A 25607-nucleotide genomic window follows, 5' to 3' on the forward strand; every position below is an offset into this window, starting at 1 on the left:
TTTGTCCTGGCGGTAAGATGAGCGCCGTAGCTGCTGGTACTATTATTTTGCCCAGGACCTTCCCTTCACTCGACGTCTCCTGAGCCTAGGCGGCTCGGATTAATTGTTGAAAAACCCTCCTTTGGGGGGGTTTGTGGGTCCCACCGGTCTAGAGGAATCTCCTTCGGCTCACTAATCTGGATTTGCCCGATCTCTTTCAGCACATTCATTCCCAGGGTCACCGGGGGTCCACTTCTGGTTTCCCCTGTGACCAAGACGACCCCTCTTTTTCCCACATCTTTTCCATACACTCAGAACTTCATCCATACCACCCCTGCGACCGGGATGGGTAATTGATTAGCTGCCGTGAGTCTAATTACTGGTCCCCATTCAGGCCCACTATCTCTGGAAATTGCTGTTGAAAGTAAGCTTCTGTGATCGTAGTCACCTGGGATCCCGTGTCAATCAGGCAGTGAACAGCCCGACCGCTTATTTCGGCCCAGACAGTTGGGCTGGTGGAAACTAGATCTTTGGGACTTCCTCTTTTTCTTTCCCCTTCCTTAGGCTCCAGGCTGTGTCCCCCAAACACTGAGCCCGTTAGTTTAACGGCTGCCACGACTGGGGCCTCCCTCGGCTTGCACAGCCCCTGGCGTAATGTCCTGCGCCTCCGCACTTCCAGCAGGTCGTGTCTCTGTCTGTGTAGGGTTGCCTCACTTCTCTATGGAACTCTTCTGCAGGGCGAGGCCAGAATTCAATTCTTTCCCTAACTGGGGCAATCGATCCGGGGTATCTCTGGTGTCAGTGCAGGGGTCTTCTTGAGACTGGACCATTCACCCCGCATCTCCTGTATCTCCTTTCTCATCTCTCGAGCCCATTCTGGTTCAGCTGCAGGTGGGGTGGGTACCTCGTTACTCCGGACCATCCCTGCCAGGGCCGTCACCCCCATCTCCTGCTCTCACACGTGCCTCAGCCCCCACTTCTACAAAAGTCATACGTGGGTTAGCGCTCCGGCGCTCCTGCAAGGCCTGCCTCAGCTGCAGATCCCTGAGGCCTGCCACAAATTGGTCCCTTATGATCACGTCAGGGGGGCCCATTCCCAAATTCCCCATGTCGTCTTTTCTAGTGATATAGGCATGCACCCTCTGTAATGCATTAACATACTGCGTCACAGTCTCTCCCTCCTGCTGCACTTGGTGAAACAGCCGTATCCTCAGCTCTCCTACATTGGTGGGATCCCCATCTCCTCCAATATCCGCACCACTTTTTCTACAGTATCCCGGTCATGAGGATGGCGGTACATCACGGAGTGCCGGGCTTTGCCGTCCAGGGCCAGTAGGGCTATTTCGGCTTGCATAGCTGGGGTCAACGGATGCATACATAACATACTCCTAACTCTCTCAACCCAGTCCCACAGCATCATATTGTCCCCAGTGAACTTTGGGAGATTGCTGAGCATGGCCCCCAGTGGCAAGCTAGATCTAGGGGCTCCCAGGATGGACTGATCTGCAGTGTCTGTGTCTAAAGACTACATCCTGCCGACTACGCCAAATGTAACACAGGTACTTTAGATGCCGTGACACAAACACAGAGCAGCCAGTACAGGGTGAATAAACGGGGGGATTTATTCTAACAGGGTCAATCTCCACACAGGGAGTAACAGGGGAAATATGGGGACAACAAGGGGAGTAGCAGGTAACAGACTATAAACGACAATTCACAGTTTGGCTAGATGTAGCAGAGTTGATACGGTTGTAATCGGCAGTTTTACACTTAGCTGGCTCTTGTTCCCCACAAGGCAGTTGCCAGCTGATGCCAGTGTTGTTTTCTTCTGGCTTCCCCCGCCTAAACAATGCTCCGTCTTCAGGCGGCAGCGGGCGGTCTCCGGTTTGACCCGCTGAGCCCCTAGTCCATAATGCTGCACCTCACTTGCTCGGCTCCATGGACCCTGCGTCTCTTTTCCCTCTAGCGGGGCTTGACCCCCAACTGTCAACTCCCAAAACTCCTTTTTCTCCCTCTTCCTAGACACGCTTCCAGCTCTCCGATCTCCTGACCTCTGAGCTCTGCCTCTCGACACGCCCCCAGCTTCCCGGTCACCTGACTCCTGTGCTCGCAGTCTGTCTTCCCCCTGAGGCACGGCCTCAGCAGTTCTGGATCCCTTGTCTGAAAGGACTTACACCCCGGTCTTCTACCTTACACCTCTGCCATCCGTTCCTTCCATTTCCGAACTTACTCCGGATACGTTCTGTAAATCTCTGACACCGGAGTATCGAACATGATGTCGATTGGCAGTCTTGGCGATCGTCCATACAATAGGAAGAAGGGTGAGCAACCCATTGCATCGCTCTTTGTACAGTTATACAGTACAGACCAAAAGTTTGGACACACCTTCTCATTTAAAGATTTTTCTGTATTTTCTTGACTATGAAGATTGTACATTCACACTGAAGGCATCAAAACTATGAATTAACACATGTGGAATTATATACTTAACAAAAAAGTGTAAAACAACTGAAAATATGTCTTATATTCTAGGTTCTTCAAAGTAGCCACCTTTTGCTTTGATGACTGCTTTGCACACTCTTGGCATTCTCTTGATGAGCTTCAAGAGGTAGTCACCGGAAATGGTTTTCACTTCACAGGTGTGCCTTGTCAGGTTTAAGGGTATGTGCACACGATGCAGAAATGCTCAGGATTTTTTCCTGAGCGTTTCTGCATCTCTCTGGCAGGAAAAAACGCATGCGGATTGTACATGCGGTTTCCTGCCAGGGACATGCGGAAATGAAGCGGTCTTCACTTTCATTTCCGCATGCGGGTTGACAAGCGCTTCCCAAGCGATTTTAGCATCACTTGGAAAGTGCTTGTCAACTTCACACTATATAAATCCATGCAACCGGCATGGATTTATATAGTGTGTGATGTCAAAAAATAAAAAATAAATCTATACTTTACCCTCTGATGGCCCCCGGTGTCCTGCTTCATCGGTCCCGGCTGCCGGCAGTGAAGACTTTAGGACCTTCCGACGTCAGCGTCACGTGACCCGTCACATGACTCTGACGTCAGCGAAGGTCCTTCTTCATTCAAACGCGAAGTGCCCGGGAAGCCGGCAGGACGCAGCGCGGGCCGTCAGAAGGTGAGAATATATATATTTTTTATTTTATTCTTTTGGTACCTGGGTCTGGATGAGAGTCCTCTCATCCACACCCGGGTACCATCCGCACATTAGACCGCATGAAAAGCGCATCAACATATACAGTGATGCGGATTCCATGCGGTCTAATGCAAGTCAATGGCGGCAAAAGAGCAGCGTTTCCGCAAAATTAATTGACATGCTGCGGATTTTTGACCGCAGCGTTTACGCTGCGGAAAAATCCGCATCATGGGCACAGCACATGCGGATTTCCATTGGGGAACATTGCTGCCCTTCTACCATGCGTTTTTCATGCGTTTCCGCGGCGTTTACGCAACTGCAAAAACGCCGCGGAAACGCATGAAAAACGCATCGTGTGAACTCAGCCTAATAAGTGGGATTTCTTGCTTTATAAATGGGGTTGGGACCATCAGCTGTGTTGTGCAGAAGTCTGGTGGATATACATCTGATAGTCCTACTGAATAGACTGTTAGCAGTTTTTTCTTGCCAAAATACAAATTCTAAGTAAAGAAAAATGAGTGGCCATCATTACTTTAAGAGATGAAGGTCAGTCAGTCCGAAAAATTGGGAAAACTTTGAAAGTGTCCCCAAGTGCAGTTGCAAAAACCATCAAGCGCTACAAAGAAACTGGCTCACATGAGGACCGCCCCAGGAAAGGAAGGCCAAGAGTCACCTCTGCTTCTGAGGATAAGTTTATCCAAGTCACCAGCCTCAGAAATCGCAGGTTAACAGCAGCTCAGATTAGAGACCAGGTCAATGCCACACAGAGTTCTAGCAGCAGACACATCTCTTCAACAACTGTTAAGAGGAGACTTTGTGCAGCAGGCCTTCATGGTAAAATAGCTACTAGGAAACCACTGCTAAGGACAGGCAACAAGCAGAATAGACTTGTTTGGGCTAAAGAACACAAGGAATGAACATTAGACCAGTGGAAATCTGTGCTTTGGTCTGAGGAGTCCAAATTTGAGATCTTTGGTTCCAACCACCGTGTCTTTGTGCGACGCAGAAAAGGTGAACGGATGGACTCTACATGCCTGGTTCCCACCGTGAAGCATGGAGGAGGAGGTGTGATGGTGTGGGGGTGCTTTGCTGGTGACACTGTTGGGGATTTATTCAAAATTTAAGGCATACTGAACCAGCATGGCTACCACACCATCTTGCAGCGGCATGCTATTCCATCCAGTTTGCATTTAGTTGGACCATCATTTAATTTTCAACAGTGCAATGACCCCAAACACACCTCCAGGCTGTGTAAGGGCTATTTGACCAAGAAGGCGAGTGATGGGGTGCTACGCCAGATGACCTGGCCTCCACAATCACCAGACCTGAACCCAATCGAGATGGTTTGGGGTGAGCTGGACCGCAGAGTGAAGGCAAAAGGGCCAACAAGTGCTAAGCATCTCTGGGAACTCCTTCAAGATTGTTGGAAGACCATTTCCGGTGACTACCTCTTGAAGCTCATCAAGAGAATGCCAAGAGTGTGCAAAGCTGTCTTCAAAGCAAAAGGTGGCTACTTTGAAGAACCTAGAATATAAGACACATTTTCAGTTGTTTCACACTTTTTTGTTAAGTATATAATTCCACATGTGTTAATTCATAGTTTTGATGCCTTCAGTGTGAATGTACAATTTTCATAGTCATGAAAGTACAGAAAAATCTTTAAATGAGAAGGTGTGTCCAAACTTTTGGTCTGTACTGTAGGTATGTACCACTTTTGACAGAGAACTCTTCCAGTCTTTCTTCTCGTCAGCTGTTATAGTGCGCAACATCGATAATAATGTCCGGTTAAAACGTCCCACTTGTCCATTATCCTCTGGATGATAGGGCGTTGTGTGGGATCTCTGAATTCTACAGTAGTTTTCTAGCTTGGCAAAGAGCTAATTCTCAAATTCTCTTCCTTGATCGTGGTGTAACCTCATAGGGAACCCAAACCTCAAAGCAAAATCATTGAAGATCTTCTCTGCCATGTTTGACCAGATTTATTGGTGGTGACATATGCTTGGGCAAATTGAGTAAAATGGTCCATCACCACCAAGATGTATTCGTAACCACCCTTGTATGTCTCGAGATGTAGAAAGTTTGAGACCATCTCAAATGGATACGTAGTTTTGGATGTTGCCCATAGGTGCCCGGGTTGATGTGTTGGGTTTATCTTTCAGAAACCCACACTTCCTGGTCACGTACCTCTCAATATTTCTCTGCATGTATGGCCAGAATAAACGTTCATGGATCAAGTTGGTTTTCCTTTCCACTCCTAGGTGTCCCATTTTTTCATGGAGTTCTTTGAAGACCAACCTACGGAATACTCTGGGTAGTACCAACTGCCTGTTTTGTCCTCCTTTACAGGATATCGTCTTCACTGAGGAAGAGCTTCGTCCATTCTTTAACTAAAACAGATACTGCTGGTGACTCATTATCTCTCTCCCTTTTACTTGGAAGCCTATTTTGGTCCACATAAAGTAGTATTCTACCAATTATCTGATCTTCCCGTTGTGCTCTACGGATTTTTCATTTTGGTAGTTGTTGAATGGACTGGGGGTGAGCTTGTTCTCTTGCTTTTATGGTGGTTTCCACCGTCAACGGACACCACAATGGTGTGTCTTCCTCTTGATAAGCTTGCACTGCTTGGGTAGTGCTCTCAATTGGTTCCAGATTGACTTCCTTCGAGCATTCTTGCATGAACTCCTCAGGCTGTATTGGTATTCTTGACAATCCCTCAGCATCCGCATTGCATTTTCCTGGCCTGTACTTGATGCTGAAATTGAAATCCGCTAGTTCAGCGACCCATCTCTGACCCTTTGCATTCAGTTTGGCTGCAGTGAGGACATGGGTCAAAGGGTTGTTGTCAGTGTATACCTCAAACTCTTTGCAGTAGTAGAGATGATCTCTAAATCGTTCACAGATGGTCCATTTCAAAGCCAGGAACTCCAATTTTCTGGAATGTAGATGGTATTTCTTCTCGGCGTCTGTCAACGTTCTAGAACCGTAACCGATGACTCTCAATTTTCCATCTTGATGCTGATACAGGGCAGCTCCCAGTCCAACTTGAGAAGCGTCACATTGAAGAACAAATGGTAAGTTGAAATCAGGATATTCCAAGATGGGTGGTTTTACCAGGTAGTCTTCTAGTTCTTCCAATAACTCCTGGTGGTCTGCTGTCCAGAGAATGGGGTGTTGGGATGAAACAGCGTTTTCTTTTAAGCCCAGTCCTACCCGCATTCTTCTTTTTTCCGTGGGTGTTGTTGACTCTGTCATCCCCCGAAGAGGAGGTATAGTGGGGCGGCAATCCTGGAGACGTTCCGAATGGAAGTACGATAGTAGGCGAGGAATCCTAAGATCTGCCTCAACTCCCCGACTGTAGAGGGCCGCTTGTCTTTTAAGGCCAGTACCAGAGCGATTTCTGCTGGGTCCATGGTATATCCTTCTCCGGACACAATTTTCCCTAGAAATCGGACTTGCCTTTTGAACAGTTCACACTTCTTTGGGGTCAACTTAACTCTGTGTTGTTGATACCGCTGTAATGCGGTCCTCAAGTGTTCAACATGCTCCCGGAAGGTTTTGCTGTGTACCACATTGTCATCCAAGTTTAGCTGGCAGATATCCCTCAGTCCTTCCAAACAGATCTCCATGCTCCTCTGAAATTCTGCTGGAGCTGAACTGAGCCCAAACGGTATGCGGATCCACTCATATAACCCCCAAGGTGATGAGTGCTGTCAAAGGTCTACTGGACTCTTCAACAAACCCTTGATGGTATGCTTTACCCTGATCGAGGACAGAGAACCAGGTACTTCCTGATAGGCTATCTAGCATATCTAGCATATCTTGAATCTTTGGTATCAGGTGTCGATCAGGTACTGACTTCGGTTTAGTTCCTGGTAATCACAGCAGAGTCTCAACGTACCATCCACCGTCCTAACACAAACAATAGGAGAGGAATAAGACTACTTTGATTTTTGGACCCAACCTCTGTTGATTAGATCTTGGAGAACACATGACACTTTTCTCTCAGCATCTGTTTTGCTATCGCTATATCTTCAGCACACAAGTGTTCCGGGGATACTGGGGGATCCCAGGACACTGAGGTGGGTCGTGCAATTTCCTCCCCTGGGCAACTCCTGTTCCTTGGTGGGGAGATTGAATTCACGGTAGACCCCTGGGCGGGCCTCACACTGGCTGGATATACCGTTTTAACGGTTTCAATGTGACCTAGCACAGTCTTTGGATCCAGTCTAATTTCCTGTTTCGTAGTATTCATTACCGGTACTGTCACTCGAGCAAACCTACCAGTAGGAATCGTACGCACAGTCTCACCTTGAACTAGGCCTTCCAGAAGTTCTGAGGAGTCTTTTGACACGAACAGTCTTTTCTGGACTTTTCTTCCCAGTTCTACCCGGACTCCACACCTCACCCCCACCATTTGGTTTGCAGGGATGATGGTTGGGCACCAGCCTACCTTGACTTCTTTCAGGTCCATTGTATTCTGTGCTTTCTTTACTCTATGAATCACATTTTCCGCCATGGCGTTGGGTATGGCAAGTGATGTGGCAATTGCATCCACCACCAGCATCCCTGACTTGTGTTTCGTGATGACCTCACTGATTACATTATAACCCAGGATAGGATCCTCTGCCACGTTCTGATCACTGGTCACAAGAAAAGGTACCAAAAGCTCAATGGTGTTTCTGGTCTTCGTGGCCCTCAGTTGGAAAGTCCCTTCCATCCTGCCTAAGAAAGGGATTTCGGTCTGGTTGACAGCTTTGCCTTGGGGTTCCACTGGTCCTAAGAGTTCTTTTAGCGACTGAAGGTAAGGTATCTGGCACGTAGCGCCTTCTCCATTCTTCATTTAAAAGGCTAGCTTGGGCTCCTGTGTCCCACAGTGCTTTTACCAGGAGTCCATCTAGCTGGCACTGTATAAGGTACCTTTCACTGATTTAGGCTGATGAGGCTATCTTTACTGACTGAGGAATCCTCCTCCCAGGAGTATATAATTTGACCTCCGCACTGGGCATTAAGTAACTGATGCCCCTATCTCTCTTGCAGCTGTTGTAGATGGGAACACACTTGGGAATAGTAGTGACGCAGCCGTTTTACCTCATGCGCCGTTCTGGGGTTTGGTGAGATTTGGTTTTGCTTCTGGGGCCTCCTCCGTGTCACGGTTACCAGTCGCCCCGCACTGGCAACCTCCTGTCTTTTAGCCCAAATGACCGTGACCATTGGCATTCCTTCGCATAATGTCCTTCCTCACCACATCTTAGACAGTGGACACACACCGTACTCTGATTTGATGAACGGCAAACTTCACAAGCTGGGTATCTTCTGTTTTGGAACCCACAACTGGGTCTGAGGGATACGTGTTCTGGCCTGGAACGAATCAACTTTTTCACCTCAATCAACTCGGCTCGCAGTTCTCCTATTACTTCCTCCCAGTTAGCGCTGGCTGTCCTCTTTTGTTGGTGATTTAAGGTTCTCTCTCAGAGGTGGCACTGGAGGGTCTCCATGATGATCTTCGGACCTGCAAACGGGGGTCTCCAACTTCAACTGACACATTTTGGTGATTTTAGGAGCAGAGCCTTTCTTTAACTTCTGTTCTCTCTCTGACTCCAAACTAGCTGCCTCATTTATTTTTTTTCAATTAGGACTTCGTCCAGAATGACTGACAGGATCTTCTAGGTACTATTTCAGCTGCAACTTGATGTCTTTGCTGATTAACCCCATTCCCAATGATCTCAAGAACTTCTTCTGGACTAGTCCAGCATCAAACTTCTCCGCTTCTACATCTCTGGATGCAAACAACAGTCTATCCTTCAGTTCAATTGCTCTGAACAAGAAACTTTGAGGTGATTCATTATTTTTCTGTGAGAGGTTAATGAGTCTGTGGAACAATTCTGAAGTACTCGCTTCTTTCTAGTGCCCTTTTAAAATCATCTTCAGCTGTTGCAAAGTCAATTGACTCTTCATTTCTAGCATACTACGGAGGTTCAGTCCTGGGCTGATCGCTTTCACCATTTCCCCGGACGATCTCATCTGTCCCAACAAGTTCATATAAGACAGTTTCTCTTTCTGTTCACACTCTCTAATCTGTCCCAGGATCTTGAATTCTTTCTGTATGGTGATTTGTGGTGTTAGAGAGGACTGTCTTCCTGATTTATCTAACCCGAGCAGGGTAAAGGTTCTAAGTGTGTCACCCATTCAGAGGTTTTGGTCGATTCCTGCAGGGCCGTTGTTAGGGCTTTGAATTATTTCAATTCCTGTAGTTTTGTCTGCGAACTGAAATTCCCGCTTTTTGTAATTGGTGCTGCCCCTCCCTCCTCCAGCTTCAACCTTGTTAGAAACTGTGTTAGCTCCTGGAGAAACATCCCCTTTAACCCCTTAAGCCCCGCGGGTGGTTTGCACGTTAATGACCGGGCCAATTTTTACAATTCTGACCACTGTCACTTTATGAGGTAATTACTCTGGAACGCTTCAACGGATCCCCCTGATTCTGAGATTGTTTTTTCGTGACATATTGTACTTCATGATTGTGGAAAAATTTCTTCGATATCACTTGCGTTTATTTGTGAAAAAAACGGAAATTTGGCGAAAATTTTCAAAATTTTGCAATTTTCAAAATTTGAATTTTTAAGCCCTGAAATCAGAGCGATATGTCACACAAAAGAGTTAATAAATAACATTTCCCACATGTCTACTTTACATCAGCACAATTTTGGAACCAAAATTTTTTTTTGTTAGGGAGCTATAAGGGTTAAAAGTTGACCAGCGATTTCTCATTTTTCCAACAAAATTTACAAAACCATTTTTTTAGGGACCACATCACATTTGAAGTCACTTTGAGAGGTCTTTATGACAGAAAATACCCAAAAGTGACACCATTCTAAAAACTGCACCCCTCAAGGTGCTCAAAACCACATTCAAGAACTTTATTAACCCTTCAGGTGCTTCACAGGAATTTTTTGAATGTGGAAGAAAAAAATGAACATTTAACTTTTTTCACAAAAATGTTACTTTAGACCCAATTCTTTTTATTTTCACAGGGGTAACTAGAAAAAATGGACCGCAAAATTTGTTGTGCAATTTCCCCTGGGCACGCAGATACCCAATATTTGGGGAAAAAACACTGTTTGGGCGCACTGTAGGGCTCGGAAGGGAAGGAGCGCCATTTGACTTTTTGATTGTAAAATTAACTTGAATAATTAGCGGACACCATGTTGCGTTTAGAGAGCCCCTGTGTGCCAAAACATTGGAGCTCCCCCAAAAGTGACCCCATTTTGGAAACTAGACCCCCCAAGGCACCTATCTAGATGCATAGTGAGCACTTGCAACCCCCAGGTGCTTCACAAATTGATTCGTAAAAATGAAAAAGTGAAAAAAAAAACACTTTTTCATTTTTACGAATCAATTTGTGAAGCACCTAGGGGTTCCAAGTGCTCACTATGCATCTAGATAGGTGCCTTGGGGGGTCTAGTTTCCAAAATGGGGTCACTTGTGGGGGAGCTCCAAAGTTTGGGCACAGAGGGGCTCTCCAAACGCAATGTGGTGTCCGCTAACAATTTGAGCCGATTTTCCATTCAATTTGTTAGCGGATACCATGTTGCATTTAGAGAGTCCCTGCGTGCCCAAACATTGGAGCTCCCCCACAAGTGACCCCATTTTGGAAACTAGACCCCCCAAGGCACCTATCTAGATTCATAGTGAGCACTTGGAACCCCAGGTGCTTCACAAATTGATTCATAAAAATGAAAAAGTGGTTTTTTTTCACTTTTTCATTTTTACGAATCAATTTGTGAAGCACCTGGGGTTTCCAAGTGCTCACTATGCATCTAGATAGGTGCCTTGGGGGGTCTAGTTTCCAAAATGGGGTCACTTGTGGGGGAGCTCCAATGTTTGGGCACACAGGGGCTCTCCAAAAGCAACATGGCGTCCGCTAACAATTTGAGCCGATTTTCCATTCAATTTGTTAGCGGACACCATGTCGCGTTTGGAGAGCCCGTGATGTGCCTAAGCAGTGGAGCTCCCCCACAAGTGTCCCCATTTTGGAAACTATACCCCTCAAGGATTTTATTAAGGTGTATAGTGAACATTTTGAACCCAGAGGTACGACACAGAATTTGTTTACATTAGGTCATCATATTGAATAAGTTGTCATTATTCTTGAGCGCAAGTGCTCGCTACTTGAGTTTGCATCGGGTACTCAAGTATGCACCATGTACAGCGTGTGCTCGAGTGACATGCTTGAGTCCCTGCTCCGCATGTTTCACGGTTATTAGACACCCAAAAAAAAACATGCGGGGATCGCTCGTGCATGGCAGGCAATCCCCGTAAAGTTTTTTGGCTGCGAAGCATATGGGGCAGAGACTCGAGCATGTCACTCAATGCATACCAGAGCACCCGATGCAAACTCAAGTAGCGAGCACTTGCTCTCAACAATAGTAGCCATATCGTCATCTTTTTTTCTTACTTTTGAAAAAAATCCCAACCCCAGCCCTAACCCTAGCACAACCCTAGCCCCAAACCCAGCCCTAACCCTAGCCCAATCCTAACCCAAGAGTTTATTTTTGACGCCGTTCCTTGTGCGGTATAAGTGATTAGACGACTTTATTCTTCGGGTCGGTGTGATTACAGCAATGCCAGAATCATATGGGGTTTTTATGACTGACAGCTGTCACACACTAAAAGACGCATTTTTTGTAAAATCTAGTTTTTGCATCGCCATATTTTGAGAGCTATAATTTTCCAGATTTTGGCAGACAGTCATGTGACGGCTCGTTTTTTGCGGGATGACTTGACGTTGTTATTGGTGCCATTTTCAGGCACGTGACATTTTTTGATCGCTTTCTATTCCGATTTTTGGGAGGCAGAATAAACAAAAACCAACAATTCAGGAATTGTTTTTTTTTTTTTTTTTTTATTCTGTTCCGCGTGTGGTAAAATTGATGAGGTAGCTTTATTCTTCGGGTCAGTACGTTTACAGCGGTACCACATTTGTATCATTTTTCTATGTTTTGGCGCTTATACACAATAAAAGCTATTTTATAGAAAAAAATATTTTTTGTATCGCTTTATTCTGAGAGCTATAACTTTTTTATTTTTCGGCTGATGGAGCTGTATCGCGGCTTGTTTTTTGCGGGACGAGATGACGTTTTCAGCGGTATCATTTTTATTTATATGCGTCTTTTTGATCGCGTGTTATTCCACTTTTTGTTTGGCGGTATGGTGATAAAGCATTGTTTTTTGCTTGTTTTTTTTTTTGTTTTTTTTACCGTGTTCACTGAAGGGGTTAACTAGTGGGACAGTTTTATAGGTCAGGTTGTTCCGGACGCGGCGATACCAAATATGTGTACTTTTATTGTTTTTTTTTTATTTTTTTTATAATAATATTTATTGATGGGTACATTATATTTTTATTTTTGGTGTATTATTTTTTTTATTTTTTTATAATATTTTTTCACATTTTTTTTTTTTTTTTTTTTTTTTTTTTTTCCACTTTCACACAGTTTATACACTTTATTACTTTGTCCCACTCTGGGACTTTCACTTTTTTTTTCTGATCGCCTGCATGGCACAGGAATGGAGCACCATCCCTGTGCCATGAAGGCTGTCAGAAGTGCACAGTGTGAAGATTGCTTGGAGATGCACTGCGCATGTCCAAGCAATCTTCCTGCTCTCTGGTGACCCGGATGTTGTCATGACGACATCGGGTCATCATGGCAACACCCGGGAAGCCTTTGCAGACTGCGCTGGAAGCCGGAAGAGGAGGTGAGTATCGCCGATCACCTCCCCTTGCCCCCGCAATGCCGCGATCGACTTCGATCGCAGCATCGCGGGGGTTAATGTGCTGGGAACGGTGCAGGACCGCTCCCTGCACATAGTACCGGGTGTCAGCTGTGACACCCTGTGTGCCTGTGTGCGCGCGCGATCGCGATGACGTACTAATACGGGTCTGGCTCTTAAGTCCCAGGGCACAGACGCGTATTAGTACGTCAGATGTTATTAAGGGGTTAACTGGTGTAGCAGAGTTGAATTGAGGTGCTGTTATGCTGTGTTTTTCCAGACACTTTTCCTCTTCTCCCTCTACACGTTAATTCCCGCTCAAGATTCCCCACACAGGCCACTAATGTGACACGCACGCTGCTAGGTTCAGATAGGGCGAGATGGGTTTTATGAATTCTTTGGAATCCTGGGGGAACCGTTACTCAGGGCGACCATAGGCTGCAGCTTCTCTCAGGTACACAATAGATTCAATTGCTGACCAGACACATCTGACGAGTCTTTTTCAACAGTTTAACAGTGGAATCTGAAGCACGGCCAGTGCAATTCAGGGATATTACCGCAACAATCTTAATTACAGTACAGTCTGTGTTTCTTGAGCAACCGGCTCCAGTAATAATACAGTCGTTTCTTCACAAGGCACAGTATTACAGTCTCTTCAGTAGCATGATTCAGCATAGATTAGATCTCTTAGCAGCTCACTTCTATGCATACACAACCACAGGCTTTTCCTTCACAAGGACACAATAGTACACAGCATTCTTTATCCTGCATGGAGATGGAGGGGGGGAGGGTTTTATGAGGGAGATGATCCTTGTGACACAATTCCTTCCAGTCCTTATCTTTCTGCCTGATAATAATCTGCACTGTTAGTTTAGGGAGTTTATCTGACCTGTGTTTATTTTCTCTCCTGATCTGAATCCTGCGCAGTTGCCTTCTGTCAGATACCGATAACACACTACCTTTCTCTTCGGCTTTAGCCAGACTACAATAACAAGTTCCCCACAATCCCCCTGGGGCTCTGCTAAAACCCTCCCTGTCTCCTGTGACTGTTAACCCCTCTAGTTGCTGGATGCTTCTGAAGCACAACACTTCCTGTCTCCTGTGCTTGTGTTACTTCTAATAGTTGCTGGATTATTTTGAAGCAACAGCACTACTTCTGCATGTCACATATATGTGCATATACTAAACACACATACACATACATTGGCACATATACTATATATATATGCACATAGTATATAAACAGGCACACATACTATATATACTGTGGTAGATCGATTTACTCTGCTTCTTAAAGAGGAAGACACAGTTACTGTTTTTTAAAGTGCGGCTTTTTTATTGCAGTCCTCATTAATCACGTCACCAGAAAACATAAATACAGCCTTTGTCTGGCAGAAGGTAAAACATGAAATAACAAGTCCATACATTAGTGCTATTTAGCACACCTGGCTTAGTCCAGCGTCCATGTCTTTTAACAAAGGAATTCACACCAGGAGACCTGCAATCTCCATATGTCCAGCATGTGTGCCACCAACAGCTCAGAGCTTCCACCTCCAGCCCACCACACACACAAATGCCCTGAAAGGCTGTGTATTTTCTCCTCTGACCTTCTCCCTCCATACAGGTGTTCAATCATCACCAAGATGGCTGCTTAACCCACTCGAGTGCTGTTACTTTTTTCATATGCACAATTACTGCAGCTATCCATCTCAGTGCTACACATCTCCCCTCTAGTACTTTGCCACGGACTTTGTCACATATTCCCCCCCCCCCCCTCTGCCCAAAGCCGTAGGTTTTGGAGCCTTCAGTCACCAAACAGGGGAGTCTACACTGGCATCTGCATTACTATGCAGCCTGCCAGGCCTGTCTTCACATGAAAAATGAAGTCCTGTAGCCCAGGTATTTTCCCTTCTTGGGCACACTTCTTTGGGTTTATGATAAACCCCACTTTCCTCAGCGCATCCAGCATGGCCTGGACCGTCTGCAGATGACTTCCCCAATCCGTGCTGAATTATCAGAATATCGTCGAGGTAGCTGCAGCTTACTTTTTGTGAGGGGCTAAGATCCGGTCTATGGCCCTCCGGAAAGTAGCTGGGTCTCTTTGCAGGCCCAATGGGCTTCTGGTATACTTGAAGCAACTATCAGGTGAAAAGGAGGAGGTCATCCCCTTCTTGGTACTTTGAGAGAAGATTTGCCAGCAACCTTTCGTCAGGTCCAGGGAGGTGATTTATCTGGCTGAACCTAGCTTTGATATGAGTTCATCCTCGCGGGGTATCGGATACGCGTAAATTTTAGCTCCTTCCTTCGAAATCACCTTGCAGTAGACTTTGGGGATTCTATACGGCATTTGGTTCACCTGCACATGTGGTTCTGTCAGGATTCCTTGTTCATCAACCTGCGCACGTCTTTGTAGCTCCGAAAACAGGCCCCGGTTCCGCTGAGGCAGTTCTCGGCACTGTTGTTTCTGGGCTGGTGACAGGGTCTCTGCCACAGGGATGCCGTTAGTGCCAACTTCTGGTTTGTCCAGCACACATGGAGTTTTAACTTGGTTTCTCTGTTGCCCTGGCATTAAAGGATTTTGGAATAGAGATGTGGTAGCGGTTAACTGGCAGGTGCGACAGGACTTGCAATATTTTAGGATTTCACAGTGCTATCTGGGCCAATAGTACCTCTGCATGACCTGTTCTTGAGTTTTAGCCACCCCCAGATGGCCACCCAAGACATGTGAATGGGCCTTGTCCAACACCCTTTGTCTATAGGGTCCTGATACCAATAATTGCTCCACTATCTCCTCCCTCAACTTAGTAACTCGATACAATAAGTCCCCACTCAACATAAAATCGGGAAACCTGGTGTCAGCACCCGACTCCTGTGCTATGCCATTTATGACGATTACCTTATTGAACGCTTCTTTTAGTGAAAGGTCTCTGTTGGGTGAGCCCCAATTTTCGTCTGGTCACCCCTATCTCTGGAATGTCTGCCTCATGGAATACTACCTTCTCCTCATTTCCCTTTACACAGAAGGGAAACCCATCAGACTCTGAAGTTGGTGAGACTTTTTCAGGGCTAACCCTTTTCTTACTCGAGTAATCCAAGTCTCTGTCCCTCCCCCACAAGTCCCAAAACAACACACAATCCCGGCCAATGATGATTGGGTGCAACAAATCTGGGACCTCATGGGACTCAGTACCTCGGGCCGTCTCAATGACCACTGTGGCCACCGGATAGTCTCTAGCGTCCCTGTGAATGCAGCGGACGCCAACCTTCTTTCCAGGGATCAATTGGAGAGGGAGTGTGTCCCTCACGAAGGTCACCAAACTCCTTGAGTCCAGCAGTCCAGTCATTTGCAGGCCATTCACTGTTACAGGACAAGCTTAGTGCCCCTTGCTGGGTGGACAGTCCACGCTGCAAGCTGGATAAGGCTAGAAGGAACACCAGCGTCCCATGCTACAGTCCATTTGCTCACTGGTCAGGGGACAATGGGCTGCTATGTGACCTTGACCATGACATCTCCAGCATATATATAGGTATAAGGTATAATACACACACAGGCTCATAAACTCTATATACACTGTAGGGATTGTACTCACTCAGGTGCGATGTGAGGCAAACAGGAGACCTGTTCCTTTAAATGTGCAGAACGGTTTATTGGTTTCATAAACCGTCCAGAAAGTAAAATGCAAACAAACAGCCTTTAGTGCAGCCAAAAAGCAAAGAAAACAGTCCTTTTAGCAAAGACTCTGGTTAACCTGCACTGTGCTCACACAGGTAGGTGCAGCGTCCAGTGTCCTGGCTTGGTCTGGAGACAAAACATACACAAGAGACCTTCTCCCTCCAAACACACAGACCATGTGCCAAACAGCCTCCATTTTATAGTCTGTTAACCACACCCAGAGGTGAGGTATGTGGATTGCTGGACAGGCCCATTCTCTCCTACTAACCCGGCTCCCAGGTGCACCAATTAGTCCTCTTAGTGCGTGCGTGCACTAGAGAAAATACTCCGGGTTACTTCACAGAGACCAGCCATCTCTGTGATACATACCTCCCATCGACTACGCGACCATTAGTCACCTTACATACCTCCGCACCTCTGTCTAAAGCCATGGGCTTGGCACTTTCTACTACCAGACGGGGGATTTTCGATAGGGCATCAGCATTACCATGTAGCCTCCCTGCTCTATGTTCTACATGGAAGTTAAAATCCTGTAGGGCTAAAAACCAGTGGGTGACCCTAGCATTTCTACTCTTTGTTTCCCTCAGCCATCTGAGTGGGGCATGGTCGGATACCAATCTAAACTTCCATCCTATCAGATAGTACCGTAATGTGGCCACCACCCACTTTATGGCCAAGCACTCCTTCTCTATGACTGCATAATTCCTCTCACATGAGGACAACTTCCTACTCCGGTAGAGAACAAGGTGCTCTTCCCCGTGTATCTCCTGGGAAAGGACTGCTCACAAACCGACATCTGAGGCATCCTTTTGGAGTATAAACTCTTAAAATTGGGGCCACAAAGACGCAGTTGCTTACACAGCGCCACCTTCATCTCTTGAAAGACCGACTCCACCTCTGCAGTCCACTTGGCCATAGCAGATTTCGTCCCCTTAAGGAGGTGAGTCAGGGGTGCTGCCATCATGGCGAAGTTTGGGATGAACCTCCTGTAGTATCCCACGATCCCCAGGAAGGCTCTAACCTGTTTCTTTGATAGCGGTCTCGGCCAGGTTTGGATTGCCTCCACTTTACTGACTTAAGATTTTATCTTGTCTCTCTCTACTACATAACCCAGATATTTGGCTTGTTCTTTCCCTATAGCACATTTCTTCAGGTTTATTGAAAACCCCGCCTTCCTTAGAGCATCAAACACCGCCTGGACCTTTTTCAAATTACTCTCCCAGTCCGGGAGAAGATAACAATATCGTCCAGGTATGCTGCGGCGTATTGCTTATGAGGTGCAAGGATTTGATTCATAGCTCTCTGGAAGGTTGCAGGGACCCCCTGCAGTCCAAACAGCATCCGGACATAATGGAAGCACCCATTCGGCGTAGAAAACAGTCTTCTCCTTGGCTCCCTTTGCCATGGGGATCTTCCAACATCCTTTTGTTAAATCCAAGGTGGTTATGTACCTTGCCCAAGTCTCTCGATCAGGTCATCGATGCGTGGCATGGGATATGCGTCGAATTTGGAGACTTCATTCAATTTCCGATAGTCATTACAGAATCTCCACTCGCCTTCGGGCTTGACCAACCGCTCTTGAACTCTTCAATGACACTGAGCTTCAGCATACGAGCCACCTCTTTAGAGATGAACTCTCGTCGGGCCTCCGGTATCCGATAGGGCTTCAAGTTCACCCGCACATGTGGCTCCATCAGAACCTCGTGTTCTATGACGCTTGTGCAACCCAGGAATTGAGAACAGGTCCCTGTTCTTCTGCAGCAACTCCCGACACTACTGTTTTTGCTCTTTCGTTAGCGTCTCCGCTATGGCGACCCCTCCAACCTCACCTTCTGGTTTAACCAGCAAGCATGGAGCTTCCACTGCATCTCTGTTTTGCCACGGCTTGATGAGGTCGACATGATATATCTGGTATGGCTTACATCATCCCGGATGGTGAAATTCACTTTGCCAACCTTTTCCACAACCTCATACGGTCCTTGCCACTTGGCCAAGAACTTGCTTTCCATGGTAGGTATCAGAACGAGGACTCTGTCACCAGGATTGAATTGCCGCACTCTGACTGAGCGGTTGTAAACCCTGGCCTGCGCCTCTTGTGCGTGGAGATGTTCTTTGACGATGGGCATCACCTTTGCAATCCTCTCCTGCATCAGAGCGACATGCTCGATGACGCTTTTGTAGGGTGTGACTTAGGCTTTTCCTTTGCTATATCCAGGAGACCTCGCGGATGTCAGCCATACAGCAGTTCGAATGGTGAGAACCCCGTAGAGGCCTGTGGAACCTCTCGGATGGAGATCAACAGATACAGGAGGAGACAGTCCCAGTCTCTACCGTCTTTTTATATGGCCTTCCTCAGCATATTCTTTAGCATTTTATTAAATCTTTCCACCAGGCCATCTGTCTGAGGATGGTACACTGAAGTCCTCAGTTGGGAGATTTGCAAGACCTTGAATAACTCGCTCATCACCTTACTCATAAAAGGTGTTCCCTGGTCGGTCAAAATCTCCCTTGGTAAACCTGTCCGCGAAAAAACGTGTACCAATTCGCGGGCTGTACTCTTTGCAGAGGAGTTTCTCAGGGGAATTGCTTCCGATAGCGTATGGCATAGTCCAGGATGACCAAGATATATTGATGGCCATGAGCAGATATTACCAGGGGACCAACCAAGTCCGTGGCGATTCTCTCGAACGGCACTTCAATAATGGGCAATGGCACGAGGGGACTTCGAAAGTGAGAGATGGGGGCGGTCTATCTGGCACGTAGGGCAGGACCTGCAATACTTTAATATTTCCCGGTGACACCCGGGCCAATAGAACCTCTGCATAATCCGTTCCTGTGTTTTTTCCACCCCTAGATGTCCCCCAAGATATGCAAATGGGCCATGTCCAACACCTTCCATCTATAGGGACTTGGCACTATTAACTGTTCCACCAGCTCTTCCCTCACTGTCGTGACCCGGTTCAACAATTCCCCACTTAATATAAAATAGGGAAACCTGGTGTCAGCCCCGGGCTCCTGTGCCACTCCATTTATGACCGTGACATTATTGAAGGCTTCCTTCAGAGTTAGGTCCCTATGTTGGGCAAACCCAAAATTCCCGCTGGTCACACCTAACTCAGAAATGTCCGACTCAGGGGACACTACCTCCTCATCCCCCACAAGGACACAAAAGGGAAAGCCGTCTGGCTCTGGGTGTGGTGATCAGAGGTGTACCTAGGTTTTCTGGCACCCGGGGCAAGAATTCAGTTTGGCGCCCCCCCCCAAGCACACATGTGATTTGTACACTTAGTCACGTGCCAATGAGCTGCTCTCACTAATTCAATATTCAGTAAAAAACTGAGAGAAGCAATATGAAAAGCTCGTTATCACGTGACCGTAAGTGTGAAAATCACATATGAGTGAAGGGGCCGTGTGATGCCTGCTGGAACCTGCAGACAGAGCTGAATCCTAAGGGCAGAGACAGACGTCCACATAACTTGTGCGAGGATCAGATCATAAACCTCGTACTGGCTCTCTGTCCTCCTGACCTGAGCTTGACAGCTGCATAGAAATACCTCACGTTGTCATGTTCAGGTCAGGAGAGGTTCCAGCCAGTCCGTTCAGTGCGATTCAATAATCGCACAAGTTATTTGGCAGTGTGTCCCTGCCCTTACAGTGAGTATATTACACGCTGTTAGCATTGGCTACAGGGCTTTATTTTATCATTAAAGGGCTTGTCCAAGTTTGAGATGAAAGTCTGCAGTCACTCAGAGACTGCAAGCTTCTGAATTCTCACAGTGCATGTACTACACAATTTTAGGATTCTCCCTTGCCGGTGGCAAGAGTGGACGGTCATGTCAGCACAAGTATGCGATTTGTATACTTCTGGCCACATGCTGACTAGATGTGTCCGGACTCACTCAATTCATTGTCATTGAGTGAGGATACGCATGTCTAGTCAGCATGTGACCACATGTATTTAAATCGCCGGCACGAGAGAATCCTGACAGCGTGCAGTGCGCACTGTGAGAAGTCGGAAGTCTGCAGTCACAGAATTACAGAAGACTCATCACAAACTTGGATAACCCATTTAATGCTCCTAACAAATAAAAACATAAGAATAAGTCAGTATCACAAATAACATTTGTATCCAGGTACCTTATAGATGATGAGGTCTCTGGAGTTGTTCTCATAGTTTTCTTCTTCAACTTGTCTAGACGCCATGATGACTTTTCCCATTCACAGCTCTTCTCTGCAGACTTCCATCTTCTCCAGTCTTCTGCAACACATCCCCACACGATGCCCTTAAAGATAATTGTGTCATTATAATGCTCCTGAATAAAAATATCTGCCCTACACTGAGCCCCTGAATAACTGATTGCCCCATCACTATATTCCCTACACAAAATATGACCCCCACACTGTCCCTCTCCTTACCATAGTGGGCCCCCTCTTCACACTGTCCTCAAACTGTGTCCCCCCTATAGTGCCCAGTCTCTATACTGTGCCCCTTCATCACACTCCCCCCTCCTTGGCTTACTGTCCCCTCCTGACTGTGCATTACACTGTCCCCCCATGCTAACCCCCTCCCCATTACGCAGTCTCTATTATTATTATTTATTATTATTAATTTATATAGCGCCATTGATTCCATGGCGCTGTACATAAGGAGGGGTTACATAACAAATACAGATATCACTTACAGTAAACAAACTAACAATGATAGAACGGTACGGAGGGAAGAGGACCCTGCCCTTGCGGGCTTACATTCTACAGGACTCTATTCCGTGCCCACTCACTTTTTTCCCCCCATAATGTCTCCTCACACTATTTCCCCTCCCTCTTCATACTGTCTCCTCTCACGTTCCTCCTGCTAACCATACTGTCTCCTCATATTTACCCCCTAGCTCTCTATACTGCCTCCTCACACATCCGTTGACTCCCGATACTGTGTCCGTACACATCCCATCACCCTCGCCCCCCATACTGTGTCCGTACACATCCCATCACTGTGACTGCACCCATGCCCCCACTCGCTTTCTATACTGTGTCCACATATATTACCCCTTCACTCCCTATACTGTGTCCACATATATTACCCCTTCACTCCCCATACTGTGTTCGCACCCATCCTCCCCATTTTGAATCCGCACCAATCCACCCACTCCTCATACTGTGTCTGCACCATCCCCCCACTCACCATACTGTTTCCTCATACATGTCCCCCATCCCCCCCCTTTGTTCCTCATACAGTGTCCTCAAATTTCCCTCCACTTTCACCAAATCTCCCCAATGCCTCCCTGTTGCACTAAATACCCCATCCCAAATCACCCCCACACCCTAAATATCCATATCTCCCCTCACACACTAAATACCCCCACACACACAAAATACCCCCATCCCAAATCACCCCTTCCACTAAATACCCCCATCCCAAATTACCCTTCACACACTATGCCCACATCCTAAATCACCCCCAAGCACATAGAATACAGCACACTATGTCTCTGGTGTCTTCAGCTCCAGGGTGGAGCACTTACCATCATTGTGCGCCCCTGTCTGCACTGCAGCGCCGGTGAGTGACGTCAGCAGCGTGATCACATGACCTGATAACGCTGCTGGCATTGCTCTGACCTTGCAGTGCAGTCAGAGCTTCAATTGCCGACGCGCTGCAGCTTCTCAGAGAACTGCTGACTCTCAGTCTGGGGGGGCTGGCAGAATGCAGCCAACTGCGCCCCCCCTGCCGGTTGCCCCCAGGACACATGCCCCGCCTGCCCCCCCTAGATATGCCTCTGGTGGTGATGCCTCTTCGGGGTTACCTGGTTTCTTCACTGCGCCAGCGAGCCCTGAACCCTTCCCCTACAGATCCCAGAATAAACAAAAGTCCCGGTCTATAATAAAGTGCAACAAGTCTTGAACAACGCCGACCTCGTGGGACTCAGTACCGTGGACCGTTTCAATGTACACTCTGGCCATGGGGTAGTCCTTAGCATCAGCATGAATGCACCGTACGCCAACTTTTTTCCCTGGGATCAGTTGGAGAGGAAGAGTGGCCCTCACAATGGTCACCAGACTCCCGGAGTCTAGCAGCGCCGTTAGCTGCCACCCGTTCACCTTCACGGTTCACACTGTAGGCCGGATACGTGTTGTATGAACAGTAGCGTCCCATGCTGCAGTCCATCTGCTCAGGGGTCGGGACAACGGGCGGCTATATGGCCTGAACCATGGCATCTCCAGCAGATCCTGTAGGGACCTTGGGCACCACCTCACCTGCCCCTTTGGACCCTGGATGCCCCACCCCCTTTTGGGCCTCTGCCCCCTGTTGGGACCCCCAGTATGGAGTGGGCTGCCTTCCGCAGAACCCTCAACCCCCTGGTATCTCTCGACCAGTCCGACCAGTTCATCGGCGTTCCGGAGATCACCCTGGGCAACCCAGGTCTGCATTGGTCTTGGCAGGGAGTGCACACACCCTTTTATTACCACTCTCTCCACCATCTGCGCAGGCGTAGCAGACTCCAGCTGCAGCCACTTCTGGACCAGGTGCAACAGGTCAAACATTTGGGAGCGAGGGGGTTTATCCCGGTAATGCGCCCAGGGGTGGACCTGTTGTGCCCTGACAGTCATTGTCACTCCCAAGTGAGCCGGAATCTGTTTTTAGCTTGTCATACTCCTTAGCGTCGTGCACAGCTAGATCATAGTACGCTTTCTGGGGCTCCCCAGTCAGGTGTGGGGCCAGTACCTCTGCCCACTGCTCTGGCGTAAGTCTCTCTCTCTTGGCGACCCTTTCAAACACAGTCAGAAAGGCCTCTAAATCATTCCCCATGGTCATTTTCTGCAGGACTCCCCTTATCACCTTCCGGATGGAAAAATCACCCACTGACTTTGTCGTAGGAGCTGTTGCCGAGCCACGGATCTGCTAGCAAATCGATCTGCTGCTGTTGTCGGCACTGGTCTTGTTGGGCCTGCTGCTGGAGCTGCTGCATAAGCAATTTGGTGGTCTCCTGTTGTGCCATCTGCTGTTGATGCTGCATTTGCTGCGCGTGTAACAGATGCTTGAGCAGGTCCTCCATTTTGTCCAGTGTCACTGGCTGGCTTATGGCAAACTTCACCCCCCGGACATGCGGTTCTTCTTATAGCAGTCACACGTGTCTGCTGGGAACGCTGCCCGCACGTCTAACACCAATTGTAGGGATTGTACTCACTCAGGTGCGATATGAGGCAAACAGGAGGCATGTTCCTTTAAATGTCCAGAACGGTTTATTGGCTTCATAACCTGGCCAGAAATTCCAGTGTCCTGGCCAGTTAACCACACCCAGAGGCGAGGTATGTGGGTTGCTGGACCCAACCATTCTCTCCTAGTAACCCGGCTCCCAGGTCCACCAATTAGTTCTTTTAGTGCGTGCACTAGAGAAAATACTCCGGGTTACATTACAGAGACCAGCCATCTCTGTGATAAATACCTCCCATCGACTACGCGACCATTAGCCACCTTACAACACACAGGCACATATACTAATATATACACTGCTCAAAAAATAAAGGGAACATTCAAATAACACATCCAAATCTAAATGAATGAAATATTCTCATTGAAAACTTTGTTCTGTACAAAGTTTAATGTGCTGACAACAAAATCACACAAAAATCATCAATGGAAATCAAATTTATTAACCAATGGAGGCCTGGATTTGGATTCACCCCCAAAATTCAAGTGGAAAAACACACTACAGGCTGATCCAACTTTGATGCAATGTCCTTAAAACAAGTCAAAATGAGGCACAGTATTGTGTGGGGCCTCCATGTACCTGTATGACCTCCCTACAATGCCTGAGCATGCTCCTGATGAGGATGCGGATGGTCTCCTGTGGGAGCTCCTCCTAGACCTGGACTAAAGCATCCGCCAACTCCTGGACAGTCTGTGGTGCAACATGACGTTGGTGGATGGAGCAAGACTTTATGTCCCAGATGTGCTCAATCGGATTCAGGTCCGGGGAACGGGCGGGCCAGTCCATAGCTTCAATGCCTTCATCTTGCAGGAACTGCGGACACACTCCAGCGACATGAGGTCTGGCATTGTCCTGCATTAGGAGGAACCCAGGGCCAACCGCACCAGCATATGGTGTCACAAGGGGTCTGAGGATCTCATCTCGGTACCTAATGGCAGTCAGGCTACCTCTGGTGAGCACATGGAGGGCTGTGCGGCCCTCCAAAGAAATGCCACCCCACACCATTACTGACCCACTGCCAAACCGGTCATGCTGAAGGATGTTGCAGGCAACAGATCGCTCTCCACGGCGTCTCCAGACTCTGTCACGTCTGTCCCATGTGCTCAGTGTGAACCTGCTTTCATCTGTGAAGAGCACAGGTAGCCAGTGGCGACTTTGCCAATACTGGTGTTCTGTGGCAAATGCCAAGCGTCCTGCATGGTGTTGGGCTGTGAGCACAACCCCCATCTGTGGACAAGGGACCCTCATACCACCCTCATGGAGTTGGTTTCTAACCATTTGTACAGACACATGCAAATTTGTGGCCTGATGGAGGTCATTTTGCAGGGCTCTGGCAGTGCTCCTCCTGTTCCTCCTTGCACAAAGGCGGAGGTAGCTGTCCTGCTGCTGGGTTGTTGCCCTCCTACGGCCCCCTCCACATCTCCTGGTATACTGGCCTGTCTCCTGGTAGCGCCTCCAGCCTCTGGACACTATGCTGACAGACACCGCAATCCTTCTTGCCCCAGCTCCCATTGATGTGCCATCCTGGATGAGCTGCACTACCTGAGCAACTTCTGTGGGTTGTAGAGTCCGTCTCATACTACCACGAGTCTAAAAGCACAACCAACATTCAAAAGTGACCAATACATCGGCCAGAAAGCATTGGTACTGAGATGTGGTCTGTGGTCCCCACCTGCAGAACCACTCCTTTATTGAGTGTGTCTTGATAATTGCCAATAATTTCCATCTTTTGTCTATTCCATTTGCACAACGACATGTGAAATTGATTGTCAATCAGTGTTGCTTCCTAAGTGGACAGTTTGATTTCACAGAAGTTTGATTTACTTGGAGTTAT

The sequence above is a fragment of the Phyllobates terribilis genome, unplaced genomic scaffold (genome assembly GCF_046119375.1).
Source record: "Phyllobates terribilis strain yellow unplaced genomic scaffold, ASM4611937v1 Scaffold_1__5_contigs__length_1240528914, whole genome shotgun sequence".
In the NCBI taxonomy this organism is placed as follows: domain Eukaryota; kingdom Metazoa; phylum Chordata; class Amphibia; order Anura; family Dendrobatidae; genus Phyllobates; species Phyllobates terribilis.